At 39.0% G+C, this 6,416-nt stretch overlaps 1 non-coding gene across 1 annotated transcript; it reads left to right on the top strand.

Moving 5' to 3' along the window:
- Window positions 1–608: 608 nt before the first annotated feature.
- LOC149997435 (U6 spliceosomal RNA) lies at window positions 609–715 on the top strand. The gene has a single exon (XR_016507373.1). It is a non-coding gene; the product is annotated as a U6 spliceosomal RNA (small nuclear RNA).
- The last annotated feature ends 5,701 nt before the right edge of the window (window positions 716–6,416 follow it).

Raw genomic sequence — 6,416 nt, forward strand, 5'->3', positions numbered from 1 at the left:
GAACATGTATAAATGACTCATGGACATGGACAACGGGGGGGATATGATTGTGGGAGAAGGGGTCGGTTGAGTGAGGGGGAGCAATGGCAAAAAAAATGGGACAACTGTAATTGAAAAACCAAAAAAGAAAATAAAAAAAAAAGAAAAAAGAAAAAAATTTTAAATTGAGCTGTTTTATGATCCAGTGATTTCACTTCTGGCAATTTATGCAAAGAAGCCAGAAACACTAATTCAAAAGAATATATGCACCCCTGTGTTCATTGCAGCATTGTTTACAATTGCCAATATTTGGAAGTAGCCCAAATGTCCATTGTTACATGAATGGATAAAACAACGCTGGTACATTTACACAATGGAATACTACTCAGCTGTAAAAAAGGAGAAAATTTTACCCTTTGTTACAGCATAGATGAACCTGGAGAATATAATGCTAAGTGAAATAAGCCAATCAGAGAAAGTACCATATGATTTTTCTCATATGTAGAATCTCATAAGCAAAATTAATTAACAAGCAAAATAGAGCCAGATGCAGAGAACAGGCTCACAGCTCTGGGGGTGGAGTTTTGGGTGTGAGAAATTGAGAGAAAAAAGAGAGAGAGAGAGAGAGAGTGCTTACTTCAGCAGCACATATATTAAAATTGGAATGATATAAAGAATATTAGCATGGTCCCTGCACAAGGATGACATGCAAATTTGTGAAGCATTCCATTTTTTTTTTTTAAGAGAGAAAGAACTCATAAACACAGACAACAGTGTGGTGATTGCAGGGGTGGGGAAAAAATAGGGGGTGGAGGTGGAAGAGAGCATGGGGGTATAAGTGGTAATGGGAAAAAATGCAATAAAAATCAATAAATAAATTTTTAAATAAAATAAACATAATGGTCAAAGGACCTGAATAGACACTTATCTTAAGAGAACATACAGATGATCAATAGATATATGAAAAAATGCTTAATGTTACTAATCATCAGAGAAATGCAAATTAAAACCACAATGAGATACCATCTCACACCTGTCAGAATGGCTATCATCAATAAATCAACAAACAACAAGTACTGGTGAGGATGTGGAGAATAGGAAACCCTTTGCAATGTTGGAAATGTCTATTTTTGCAGCCACAGTGGAAAGCAGTGTTATGACCCAGTGATTCCACTGGGAATTTATCTGAAGAAACCCAAAATACTGATTCGAAAGATATGTAAACCCCTATGTTCATTGCTGCATTATATACAATAGCCAGGATTTGGAAGGAACCCAAGTGCGCATCAATAGAGTGGATGAAAAAGCTGCAGTACATTTACATGATGGAATACTACTCACCCATAAAAAGATGGAACTCACCTTTTGTAACAACATGGATGGACCTGGAGAACATTATACTAAGTGAATTAAGTCAGGAAGAGAAAGACAAATACCACATGATTTCACTTATATGTGGAATCGATGAAAAAAATAAACAAAATAGAAAGAGTAATAGAGAACAGACTGACAGCCATCAGAGGCGACAGGGGTTGGAAGGTTAGGTAAAATAGGTAACAAGATTAAGAAGAAAATTAAATAAATCTCATAGACACAGACAACAGCATGGCAATGACCAGAGGGAAGTGGGGGGAGGGAGGTAGCAGAGGATAAAGAAGGGTAAATGGTGATGGAAGGAGACTTGACTTTGGGTGGTGAACACAATGCAATATACATATGATGTTTTATAAAATTGTACACTTGAAACCTATATAATTTTATTAACCAGTGTAACCCTAATAAATTCAATGATCTTAAAAAGTATAGAGCTTGATTCTGTTTGCTAATACTTTATTTATGATTTTTTACATTGACATTCAAAAGTGAAAGTGGGCTACAATTTTCTTTTTCAATGTCTAAAGTTATTTGGCTTCAGAATCAGCATAACTGCTCATGTCATAAAAAATTGGTGTCTTTCTTTGCTTTTATTCTGCAGTAATTTAAGTGCCATTAAACTATCCTGGCCTTTGATCATTGCCCAGCCAAGAATGTCTGGGCTTGATGCTTCCTCTGGGAAGGTAAATGACCAAAACCACAAGGAAGCGGGACTGGAACAAGACTGCAGGGAGGCATGTTATGGCCCTTTCAAGCAGCATCACCCCTTTCATCTCACGGCACATAAACTAATTACTAAAATCCTGTGGCACGCCAAAAACAATATTTTTGCCGATCTGACCAAAAATAGATGTAATTTTGATTCATTCACACTGGACAACTATCGTTGTGTTGGCTGTTGTCGTTTTTTTATTTGACAGTCTAAGGGAGAAGAGGTCAGCGCCCCTGACTAAATGGTCAGGTGTCACCTGTTTTACACATTCCCGTGGCACACGGATGGCAATCGCTACAAGAGGGCGCAGTGGGCTCAGGTGCTCTTGAGCGGTCTGTGTTTCCAATCAAGGCCAAGTTGGAGAAGCAACCTTCTTTTACCTTTGACAACCTTCTATGTTTCTTGTGTGGCAATTTTACAATTTAGATTTTAAAAACTCTTCTAGAGGTAATTTTGATAAACTATGTTTTCCTTAAAACAAATTATCCAGTTCACCCAGATTTTATTGAATTTATTTTTAAATATGCTTTATTGATTATGCTATTACGGTTGTCCCAATTTCTTTTCCCTTTGTTCCCCTCTACCCAGTAACCTCCCTCCTTCCACTTGTCCTCCACTTAGTCCATGCCCATTGGTTGTGCATATAGTGCTTCTCAACATCTTTCTGCCTACTCCACTCCCTCCTACTATGCTTCTTAATTCCTGTACCATCTCCCACCCTTTTCCCCTTCTCCCTACCCGCTGACCTCCCCCCATAATGTTCCCCATACCTATAATTCTTTTCCCACTCTCGCTGCCTGCTTAGTTTGCCTTTATTTCAGTTCCTTAGTTTCTGTTGTTGGTTGTTGTGATACAGTTTTCATTTTAATGTTCATAGTTTTGATCCTCTTTCTCCTAAACAAGTCCCTTCAACGTTTCATATAACAGTGGTTTGGATCCGATGAACTCCTTCAGTTTTACTTTGTCCTGGAAGCACTTTCTCTGTCCTTCTATCCTGAATGACAGCTTCGCTGGATAGAGTAATCGTGGTTGTATTTCTGCTTTTCATTACTTTGAATATTTCTTGCCAGTCCCTTCTTGCTTGCAGAGTTTCTTTTGAGAAATCAGCTGATAGTCTTATTGGGACCCCTTTGTACATAATTCTCCTCTCCTCTCTTGCTGCTTTTAGGATTCTCTCTTTATCCTTAATTTTTGACATTTTGATTATAATGTGTCTTGATGTGGTTCTCCCTGGGTCCAGTGTTTTTGGAACTCTCTGTGCTTCCTGGACCTGTAAGTCTATTTCCTTCCCCAAGTTAGGGAAGTTCTGCTTCATTATTTTTTCACATAATTTTTCGATTCCTAGTTCTTCTTCACCTTCTTGGCAACCCTATGATTTGGATGTTGGCCTGCTTATAGCTGTCCCATAGGTTTCTGAGCCTCTTCTCATTTTCCTCACTTTTCGTTTCCCCTTTCTGCACTAGTTGACTGTTTCTTCCTTCCCTATGTTTCGATTTGTTGATTTGCTCCTTGGTTTTCTTTCCCTCACCACTAGTTTCATATGTGTTTTTATTCATTTAAGCAGGACTAGCCTTCATTCCTTCCCTGTCTTGTTTAAGATCTGCTGTTAGGTCTGTAAGCATTCATATAACCAAAGCTCTGAACTGTGCCTTAGAAAGATTTCCTATCTGCTGCTTCATTAGATTCGATATTTGCTGGATGGTCAGCTGTGTCACTGGGATTTCTGTCATGATCTGTGCCATCCTGACAATTTTGTGTTTACCTTTGCTTCCTGGGTGTGGCTGACACATCTCCTACACTATAGGGGGCAGAGCCCCATGCATTCGTCACGACCAGATGACCCTTCTCACCACAGTGTGGCACTTTGTGTGGGGGTGGGGGTGCCATTCACTCTCTGCAGTGAGACCAGAGCTTCCTCCTCCATCCCCATGCCCTCCGGGCCTCACAGTCCAAGACATTGGGGGGTCTGCCCTCTCCGGTGTTGAAATTGCAAGCTGATGGGTCCTGTCTGCAGCTGGGGGTGCTCCCCAGGAACTTCTCTGACTCCAAAAAACCTCCGCTGCCTTGCGGCATACCTCTTCAGGGGAAAGGCTAAGGGAGTAAACCCCGACAGAAAATCCGGAGCCGGAGTCCCTAAGGCGGTTTGACGTTGTAGTCAACACCGGCAACTCCTGCGGCGCACCTGAAGCCAAGCTGTATTGACTCCGTCTTTCCCTTGGACCCTTCAGCTGCAAAGAGAGGGGGGGGTCTGCTGCATGGGCAACAGTAGACCCTCCATATCACCCTGCCCAGGCTCTGTAGCTTCAGCTTCACTGGATAGGACACTCCAGCGTCATCGCAAGATGTCGATTCAACACGGGAGGAGACAGATACCGTGTCACTCCTGAGTCGGACTGCACAGCCATTCTCGGCGGTGCAGATAGACTCTTAAGAAGCTACACCATCGTCTCTCGAGACGGACGGCTGCCGAACTTAGCGCCATCCTGCTGCCATCGCTGCTGCTGCTGCGGGCTGCCAGCACAGCTTAACCTCCTGCCCCAGCTTCGCCCCTCCTACCCATTCGGACAAGCACCACTTCTTTATAACTTCATACGTTGGACTTCCATTTATTTTCTGGAACTTCTGATTATTTCTGGTTTTGTGGTAGTTGTATTCTTTCTTGGTTGTGGAGAGAGATGGAACATGTCAGTCTAGGCCTCCATCTTGGTCAGAAGTCTCCTCTGTGTCTGTCCGGGTTTTCGACTGTATTCACATCAAGTTGAACAAAGCAGTCTTTTGTGAAATATTAAATTTTTTCCTAATTTCTTATTTTGTGTATTTTTGCTTTCTTGGTTGTGTTACCTTTTAAATATTTTTGAAAGAACCAGCTCTTAGATTTATTTTTTTAGTACTACCTTTTTTTGTCATTGTTACAAATGCATTAAGTTCTGCTTTTATTTTAATTTATTTTTACTGCTTTCTTTAGGGGTACTTTTATTGCTCTTTTTCTAACTTCATGAGTTGGATGCCTAACCTCCAAATTCTTTTTGTAACTGTAAGTATTTAAGGTTAAGACTTAGTGTTTAGATATAAATATGTACTGCTTTAGATATACTTCATAATTTCTAATGTACAGTGTTTTCATTATTGTTATTTTGCAGATCTTCTAAAATTTTGTTTTTAAATTTGGCTTTGATATATTGAGTTAGCCAAAAAGTTCATTTGTTTTTTTCTGTAAAATGGCTCTACTAGCACTTAATTGTCTTTAACTTCATTTGAAACAATTTTGTTAGATTGTATTGTGACAGCTGTCATATCAGTGTCCATTTTTTAAAAACTTACCAAAATTGGTGAATTTAGGTGTAGCCATTTTAATATTGAAGATGGAAGAAAATATGCAACATTTTTGGCATATTATGCTTTATTATTTCAAGAAAGGTAAAAATGCAACTGAAATGCAAAAAAACATTGTGCAGGGTATGGAGAGGGTGCTGTGACTAATCAAATGTGTCAAAAGTGGTTTGCGAAGTTTCATGCTGGAGATTTAGCTCCTGTATGATGCTCCACATTTGGGTAGACCAGTTGAAGTTGATAGCGATCAAATCAAGACACTGAGAACAATCAACGTGATACCATGCAGGAGACAGCCAACGTACTCAAAATATCCAAATCAATAAAGTTATTGGTGAAAATGAAAAGTGTGTCTTTTATGTTACAGAAAAACTAAGCAGACATTTTGGCCAACTCAATAGTTTTTAAATTTGGAGAGTGTGTGTGAGAATTTAAAAGCTTCAAGGTACAATGGTCATGTTATTAATTTTTAGTTTTATTTCATTGTGATCAGATCAGAGGTTAGTGTTGTTTGTACTACTTTGCTTTTTTTTTTTAATATTTGAGTTTTTCTTTGTGGACTAAAAGAGGGTCAATTTTTGTGAACGTTTTAAGAAACTCAAGGAGAATGCATATTCTCTTTTCAGCCTACTAATTTTGATATCAGTTGGTTTGATATTCTTAAATGGTTTTTGACCTGTTGTAATCTGACAGAAGTAAATTAAAATCTATTACTATTATTGTGTTTTTATTTCTCTTTAGTTTTTTGGAATCCCTTATAAATAATGATGCTATGTTATTTATTCACAAATATCCCTTTTATATTATTATAAATTGTTCCTTTTCATTATAAAATGACTTTCCTTGTCTCAGTTAACGTTCCTAACCTTTGCCCTGAATCTGAGCTGGTCTGCGAGCCTGCTGAGTTTTGCCTGCCAGCGAAAATTGCCTTTGCCCTTTTGTTCTCACTTTTCCTGCAGCCTTTGTTTCCGGGAACTCCCTTGAACAGAGCACCAAGTTTTGATTTGTGATTCAAACTGCA

The sequence above is a fragment of the Furipterus horrens genome, unplaced genomic scaffold (assembly GCF_987537825.1).
Source record: "Furipterus horrens unplaced genomic scaffold, mFurHor1.1.pri manual_scaffold_11, whole genome shotgun sequence".
Taxonomy (NCBI): domain Eukaryota; kingdom Metazoa; phylum Chordata; class Mammalia; order Chiroptera; family Furipteridae; genus Furipterus; species Furipterus horrens.